The sequence below is a fragment of the Panthera tigris genome, chromosome C2 (assembly GCF_018350195.1).
Source record: "Panthera tigris isolate Pti1 chromosome C2, P.tigris_Pti1_mat1.1, whole genome shotgun sequence".
In the NCBI taxonomy this organism is placed as follows: domain Eukaryota; kingdom Metazoa; phylum Chordata; class Mammalia; order Carnivora; family Felidae; genus Panthera; species Panthera tigris.
In genome coordinates, this window is record NC_056668.1 from 85,415,292 (window position 1) to 85,424,416 (window position 9,125).

Here is a 9,125-nt window from a genome sequence, read left to right on the forward strand (position 1 = left end):
AACTGGATTCAAATTCCAGTTCTGCCAGAGCGTCTGGGTGGCTCAGTTGGTTAAGCACCTGACTTCAGCTCAGGTCATGATCTCGTGGTTCACGAGTTCAAGCCCTGTGTCAGGCTCTGTGCTGACAGGTCAGAGCCTGGAGCCTGCCTCGGATTCTGTCTCTCTCTCTCTCTCTCTCTCTCTCTCTCTCTCTGCCCCTCCCCCACTTGTACTCTGTCTCTCTCTCTCAAAAATAAATAGAACATTAAAAAATTTAAAAAATCCAGTTCTGCCACCCCTACTTGTTCTGTGACTTTGGGCAAGTGACTCAACATCCTAGCCTCAGTTTTCCCATCTGTAAAATGGAGTCAATAATAATACCTATGGTAATAGAATATTGTGAATAATAAATGTAAAACATTTAGCAAATTTCTGGACATTATATGTAAGAACTCAAGAACTGTTAACTTCTTACCATTATTAGCAGTGAATAAACCTATAATATGTCAAAAACTTTAGCTTGCAAAATAGTCCATTGTTTGACCCTATTTCACTTCCGTCCACTTCAGTGGCTGCCACATGCCTCATGTTCTGTCCCCTTCAGTCTGTGGGAGCACATTTTTCATTGTACCTGAGAATTGTGAGAAAATCTCATGTTTCAATTATTCAAATGTTACTGACCAATGTGACTGTGACCTAGAGTGCTATCACAACTGTGCTCTCAGCCTCCGGTTTTTAAAGTGACATTAAATATACTTCTGCTGAGTCATTTTACTTGAAGAATCCCTTTTTCTCCCTCCAAACTAGAGAGACCTGACAGGGACTACCCCTCCGCCACTCTATTAAAACCCTCATCCTGTATCTTGTCAACAGGGAATGATAGAAACAAGGTTTATAGGCAATCCAACTTTTGTTAGACTGATCACGCTGGTTTTTCAATATATGAATATGAAACTTACAGACTGGCCCTCGCATTCTTCCCATTTTCTAGAACACAACACATCATCTAAAGCAAAAACTGAGTTCTCTGTTTCTCTTCTCGACTACCTACTATGTGCCAGGAAATTAAAATATTTGTTATTAAGGTACATTTTAAGTGCAGTAATATTCACTCTGCAAGCTTTGACAAATGCACACAAGTCCACCACAATTAAATTACGGAATAGTTCTCTCATTCCATATATTTCCCTGTGCTTTTTTTTTTTAATTTTTTTTTTTTTAACGTTTATTTTTGAGACAGAGAGAGACAGAGCATGAATGGGGGAGGGTCAGAGAGAGGGAGACACAGAATCTGAGACAGGCTCCAGGCTCTGAGCTGTCAGCACAGAGCCCGACGTGGGGCTTGAACTCACGGACCGCGAGATCATGACCCGAGCTGAAGTCAGCCGCTTAACCAACTAAGCCACCCAGGCGCCCCTTCCCTGTGCTTCTTAAGATCACCTCCTTCTGTGACCTCCAACTCCTGGCAGACATTGCTCTACTTTCTGTTTCTATAGTTTAGTCACTTTTCACATATATTGTCTCAGTTAATATTACCTAAACTCTGAGATAACAATAGTATTCTTGTGGAAGAGACAGAATTGACTATCTTTCTTTGCTCATTTCAATATTTTTATTTATTTATTTTATTTGCCATAAGTGATATTCTGTATCTTTTAGCTTTCTCATCAACACAGAGCCTTATAACAAAGTGTCTGGAAAAAAACAAAAACAAAAACCAACAGCTGCTATCAAGTCAAGTGATGAGTTTCATGGTTTCCCTCCCTCTAATTAAAATTTCTTTTCTTTATTTTTTCTTTATTCCTTTATTTCTTTAAAGGGGAGAGAATTTTCTTCTGATATCATATTCTTCCTTCTCAAAATGTGAAGTTTTATTATTCAATTTCTGTAACCTAAAACCATTAACTGTTTACCTATCTCTGACCCATTGAACTTCAACCATGAATGGGAAAGAAGAAGCAGTCAAACATGAATTTTATGATAATATTTTCAAGCTCATGCCAGACTCCCCTCAAAGACATCTTCTGTCTGGAAGAATTGACTAGGGATTCATTCATGCAAATGAGTTCAGGACTGTATTTATCTTGATTTGTCCAAGTTGGTTTTTTGAAAGCTAAAGTCCTGACCTTTTATCTCTCATTGTGAACAGCCACAATAAGATGGGAACAAAGAGAACATGGAATTTCCCAAAGTTAGAAGGCTTCTTTGATTGCCTTGCTGTGACTGGAGCTCAGCCATGTGTGGCTCCAAGCTTTAAATACTCAGGTTTCTGTGTGGGAACAGGGGTGTCTGTCTGGCTCAGTTGATAGAGCATGCAACTCTTGATCTTGGGGTCATGAGTTCAAGCCCCATGTTGAGTGTGCAGCCTACTTAAAAAAAAAAAAAAAGATTCTCTGTGAGAACAGTGGTGGTATGTGCCTGTGAGTTTAGCAGTCACATTAAACCAGCATCACAGATTTAGAAGAAGCTTCTTAACAATCTGTATAGCTATTTATTTATTTATTTATTTACTTATTTACTTTTTTATTTATTAATTTTTAGAGAGAGAGAAAGCACACAAGCAGGGGGACAATACACAGAAGATTAGCATGCCCTGTGCAAGAATAGCATGCAAATTTATGAAGTATTCCATGTCTTTAGAAATGGAAAGACATTCCATGCTCATGGATTGGAAGAACAAACATTATTAAAATGTCTATACTGCCCAAAGCAATATATACATTTAATTCCATCCCTATCAAAATGCCAATAGTATTTTTCACAGAACTAGAACAAATAATCCTAAAATTTGCGTGGAACCACAAAAAACCCTGAATATCCAAAGCAATCTTGAAAAAGAAAAGCAAAGCTAGAGGCACCACAATTCTGGACTTCAAGTTATATTACAAAGTAGTAATCAAAACAGTATGGTGATGGCACAAAAATAAACACACAGATCAGTTGAATACAATAGAAAATCCAGAAATAAACCCATAATTATATGGTCAATTAATCTTTGACAAAGAAGGCAAGAATATGCAAAGGGAAAAAGACAGTCTCTTCAGCAAATGGTACTGGGAAAAATAGACAGCAATATACAAAAGAAGAAAACTGCACCACTTTCTTACACCACACGTAAAAATACATTCGAAATGTATTAAAGGCCTAAATGTGAGACCTGAAATCTTAAAAATCCTCGAAGCAAGCACAGGCAGTAATTTCTCTGACATTTGCTATAGCAACTTTTTTTCTACATAGGTCCTCGAGGCAAGAGAAACAAAAGCAAAGACAAACTATTGGGACTACATCAAAATAAAAAGCTTCTGCTCATTGAAGGAAACAATCAACAAAACTAAATGGCAATCCACATAATGGGAGAAGATATCTGCAAATGACATATCCAATAAAGTGCTAGCACCCAAAACATATAAAGAACTTAACTCAACACCCAAAAAACAAATAATCCAATTACAAAATGGGCAGAAGACATGAACAAATATTTCTCCAACGCAGACAGACAGATGGTCAACAGATACATGAAAAGATGCTCAACATCACTCTTCTTCAGGGAAATGCAAATCAAAACTGCAATGAAATATCACTTCACACCTGTCAGAATGGCTAAAATTAACACAAGAAACAACAGGTGTTGGCAAGGATGTGGAGAAAAAGGAACGCTCTTGCAATGTTGGTGGGAATTTAAACTGGTGCAGCCAGTATGGAGGAAAACAGTATGGAGGTTCCTCAAAAGTTAAAAATAGAACTACCTTATGATCCAGCAATGGCACTACTGGGTATTTACCCAAAACTGCCAAAACACTTATTCAAAGCAATGCATGCACCCCTATGCTCATAGCAGCATTATTTACAATAGCCAAGAAGATATGGAAGCAGCCCAAGTGTACATCGATTGATACATGCATTAAAAAAAGAGGTGGTATATATAATACAATGGAATACTAGTCATCAGAAAGAATGAAATCTTGCCATTTTGCAATGACATGGATGGAGCTAGAGAACATAATGCTAAAGGAAATAAGTCAGTCAGAGAAAGGCAAATACCATAAGATTTCATTTATACGTGGAATTTAAGAAAAAAAACAAATGAGCAAAAGGGGAAAAAAAGAGAGAGAGACAGGCAAATCAAGAAACAGACTCGTAACTATAGAAAACTGATGTTACCAGAAGAGAGGTAGGCGGGAGGAATGAGTGAAATAGGTGATGGAGATTAAGGAGTGCACTTGTCTTGATGAGCACCAGGTGATTAAAATAAACACTTATGGGGTGCCTGGGTGGCTCAGTTAGTTGAACATCTGACTCTTGATTTTGGCTCAGGTCATGATTCCACACTGACAGCACAGAGCCTGCTTGGGATTCTCTCTCTCTCTTTCTGCCTCTCCCCCACTCACAATGCTTGCTCTCTCTCTATTTCCCTCTCTCTCAAAATAAATAAATAAACTTAAAAAAAAAACTTGAAAAAAACCCAAACAAAAAAGTAATTAATGGCTGGAAAGTCCCCAAATTTAGTGAAACATATACGTATATATTCAAGAAGCTTGGTGAATCATAAACAGGATAAATTCAGAGAAATCCACACCCAGGTGCATGAAATTCAAGCTGTTAAAAACTGAAGACAAAAAGTCCTGTACGGAGCTAGAGAAAAATGAAGCATTAAATATAAAGGAAAAGTGAGTTGAATAAATGAGAATTTCTCATTGAAAACGCCAGGCCAGAAGGAAGGGAATTGCCACAAGATTTTTAAAGTGCTGAAAGATATGAAGCCAGGGGCTCCTTGGTGGCTCAGTTGGTTTTGTGTAGGACTCTTGATTTTGGCTCAGGTTATGATCTCATGGTTCGTGGGATTGAGCCCTGTGTCAGGCTGTGTGCTGACAGCATGGAGCCAGATTGTGATTCTCTCTCTCCCTCTCTCTCTCTGCCCATCCTCCACTCATGCTCTCTCTCTCTCTCTCAAAATAAATAAATAAACTTAAAAAAAGAAAAGAATCCAGAGTTCTATATCCAGTAAAAATTTATTTCAGTTAATAAAGGTGAAATAAAGACATTCTTGATATGGGAAAACTAAAGGAATTCATCACTAGCAAACTGCTCTAAAAGAAACAATGGATGAATTCTTCAGATGGAAAAGAAATAACACCAGAGAGGAGCCTGAAACTGGAATGGTAAAAATGTGGGCAAATATAATATTCTCCTTAAGTTCTTTAAACAATATATGGCAGTTAAAAGCAAAAGTTGTAACATTGTCTAATGAGGTTTTCAATATATGTAGATTTATAATACATATGCCAACTGCAACATAAAGAGGGAGCACTAAAAGGATCTATATCTTGATCGGGTTTCTACATTCCACTTGAAGTGGTAAAATATTCATTTTAAGTAGATTGTGAAAACTTAACTATGTATATTATACTCCTTAGAGAAGCCAGTAAAAAATTATGCAAAGATACATAATTTAAAAACATAACAGGTACATTAAAATGGAGTACAGGGATTCCTGAGTGGCTCAGTTATTTAAGCATCTGACTCTTGGTTTCGGCTCAAGTCATGATCTCATGGTTTGTGTGTTGGAGCCCTGCATTGGGCTCTGTGTTGCCAATGTGGAGCCTTCTTGATATTCTCTCTTCCCCCACTTTGTCCCCCTCCTGCTCTCTCTCTCCCTTTCAAAATAAATAAATAAACTTAAAAAAATGGAGTACCAAAATTTCAAATAATCTAAAAGAGTGTAGGAAATGGAAACAGAGGAACAAAATACAAGAAGAAACCGAATGCAAATACTAAAATGATAGACCATAACTTCAGTAAATGTAAATGATCTAAACACACTAATTAAGAAAGAGAAATTTCCAGAATGGATAAAAAGCACCATGTGCTCCTACAAGAAATTTACTTTAAATTTAACAATATAGTAGATTAAAACCAAAAGGATAGAAAAAATATACAGTACAGACACTAATCAAAAGAAAGCTGAGCGACTAGATTAATATCAGACATAGTAGACTTCAGAACAAGGAAAATAACCAGGGATAATGATGGACATTACATAATGATAAAAGGGTTAGTTTATTAAGAAGTCATAATAATCCTAAATGTGTATGCACCTAGCAACAAAGCTCCAAAATATATTAAGAAAAAAGTGGTAGAACTAGACAAATAAAAATTATAGTTGGAGTCTTAAAACTCCTTCATCAGTAATTGGTAGAACAAGTAAAGAGCAAATTAACAAAGATATAGGACTGGAAAACACAATCAACCAACTGGATCTAATTAATATTCATAGACAATTCTACCCAATAACAGTAGAATATATTTTTTCTTCAATGCAGTAAGAACATTCACTAAAATAGGCAATATTCTGGGTCATAGAACAAAACTTAGAAAATTATGATTAATTGAAATCATACAAGGTATGTTCTCTGAATATAATGGAATCAAACTAAAAGAAACATGGCAATCCTGAGTATTAACCAGTAGTGATAGACTTTAGTAGATTAAGAGCTTGAATTCTGGTTTCAAAGAAGCAGATGTGAATTATGACTCTGTTACTTACATGTTTTGGAAACTTGGACAATTTACCTAATTTACTGCTTTCTTTTCTTTTAAAATTTTCTAATTTATAAAATAAGCTTAATAATGATGTCTACCTTACAATACTGTCAGGAATAAATCAATAATTCATTTATACAAAGTGCATAAGACAGTTTCATCACCTGTTTGTGTTCAATAAGCCTAGGTTCCTATTATGAGGAAAGAGCCATTGTTAGAGGCAAAGTACTGATAACAAAAGGTGATAGTAGCTATTGATTTTAAAATAAAATATGTGAAGGACTTCTTGCCATTAACCCAGCATAACATATTTTAACATTTTACTTGAATATCACCCATTTGTCATTGTGGAAATGTTTTTATTATAAGTAATACTGGGGATTGATTCACATTTCAGAGACCAAACTTTACCCAGCACTGGTAGACTGTATTTTCTAAGATTGAGTCACATAGCAACCCTCTTGACCACCTCCTCTTGACTGGTTGATTTTGTTGATGAAAATGTGAACCAGGATTGGGAGAGAGGATTCATTCATTTCAGATATTATTATTCAGCACCTACTTTGTAACAAGCACTATGTTAGCTAATGGGTAAATAGCACCAGAACTGATGGTCTAAAGTGGAAGCCAATACAACAAATTATAATTAAGTAAGGATTGGATGATATAACTGTTGATAGACAAAGAACACCTTGAGTTCAATTTCCCTTTGCAGTTGCTTTTCCATTATTCATTCTGGTAAGTGCTTAGGGTAGAAAATAGTGTATCAAAATATTTCCCTGGGCTGGTGGATGACAGGCAGGGTGGGGAAGGGAAACACCCTTCAGATGTGTCCCAGTATGTTCATAATGGTGTCATAGACCCAAAGAAGATTAGAACACACTGTTGTAAGCTCATCAACCAGATCATCTTTCAAATTCAGAGATGCCAAAAGATTTCAAGATTCCAAAATTAGGATCGCCTTGGTTTCTTCAAGTGAATATGTTTACCAGCATTGCCAGTATGATTTTATGAGTTATTCATCAAAAGCTGACCTGAGGGAAGGACTCTGCTCATGCAAAGTAGAAAAGAATTTTATTGTAAAGAAAATTACTTTCTATAACTAAAGTCTCTAATGGCATAACATTGTGGTTTCCAATAATGTACAGGAAACAGGTGTCTAATGAAGCCAGAAGAGACAGAGATAGAACTCAACATATGAAATGGGGGTTAAATCAAATCTCATGATCAGCATATGTAAATTGATTTCTCAGGTTATGAAGAGCATAAGGAGGTAGAGTGAAAAAGGAATTTTAATGACTGAAATAACTGACTTGTTGACCATACTATGGAGAAGCATGACTCTTTAGTTTTGGATCCTTCTGTATATGGTTATAAAAAGAGCAGGGAGTTAAAATTAGCATGAGCATTATTATTAGCTATTTTGTTAGGCTTAGCATCTTGCTGAATAGGATCATTCAATGTATTAAGCTTGAATCAGTTTCACAGAAACCTTTTTGTTTTTTAAAGTTTATTTATTTTGAGAGAGAGAGAGAGAGAGAGAGCGAGAGAGCATGAACAGAGGAGAGGGAGAGAGAGAGAGAGGGAGAGAAAGAGAGAGAATCCCAAGCAGGCCCTGCATGGTCAGCACAGAGCCTGATGTGGGACTCGAACCCATGAACTGTGAGATCACAACCTGAGCTGAAACCAAGAGTTGGATGCTTAACCAACTTAGCCACCCAGGTGCACCTCATGGAAACTTTCAACAGGCAAGATAAACTCCTATTTTTATGGTAGATCTCCAAAACTCTAAGAACAGTGGCCCAACCTATTAATGAGAACAACGCCGTCTTGCTGGGCTGGCAATGCCTCATGGATTGCATATAATTGAATAACATACTGAACATATAATTGAGAAACATACTGCACATGTCTTTGTGGATTTAGAAATGTTGGATAATCTTAAAAATTAGAAGATTCTCGAAAGAGAATATTAGTATAAAGTTTTATAAAGTATGCACAGGTACATTTATTCCATCTTGACAAGAACTAGTAGTAAGAGAGGTTATTTATTTTTTTATGGATAATCAATCTGAAGCTCAGAGAGTTTAAGTGACTTACCAAAGTTCAAATTATTGGGAAGTGCTAAACTAATACGGATATGTAAATAATCTCTATGGAAATATAGTTCAAAGAGGCACACATTTACAACAACTTTCAGAGACACCACTGTTGTATAAATACCAAATAATTTTATGTTGAGATCTTGTTTTTGGCTTGGTAAATGTAAACAAATGATTAAATTATTAATTACCATCAATAAATGACATATTAAGCTTTCATTTGTGTTTTGCTTACATAAATAATACGAACTGATAGTAGAATAATTTTAAAAGAGAAATAAACCAAAAGAATATTATCCATCCCTCAAATTTTTGGCCAGAGAAATCACTGATAAATTTTAATATGTATCTTTCTTTTTTTTCAAAAATTTTATTTTTAAGTAATCTCTACACCCAACATGGGGCTCGAACTTACAACCCTAGATCAAGGGTTGTGTGCTCCACCAACTGAGCCAGCCAGGCACCTCTAAGGTGTATCTTTCTAGTGTTTCATATAAGTGTGTG

The 9,125-nt window shown here is 36.0% G+C and overlaps 1 non-coding gene across 1 annotated transcript; it reads left to right on the forward strand.

Annotated features, from left to right (window-relative positions):
* Nucleotides 1–2,513: 2,513 nt before the first annotated feature.
* On the forward strand, nucleotides 2,514–2,617 carry LOC122230851. The gene has a single exon (XR_006207923.1). It is a non-coding gene; the product is annotated as a U6 spliceosomal RNA (small nuclear RNA).
* Nucleotides 2,618–9,125: the final 6,508 nt, after the last annotated feature.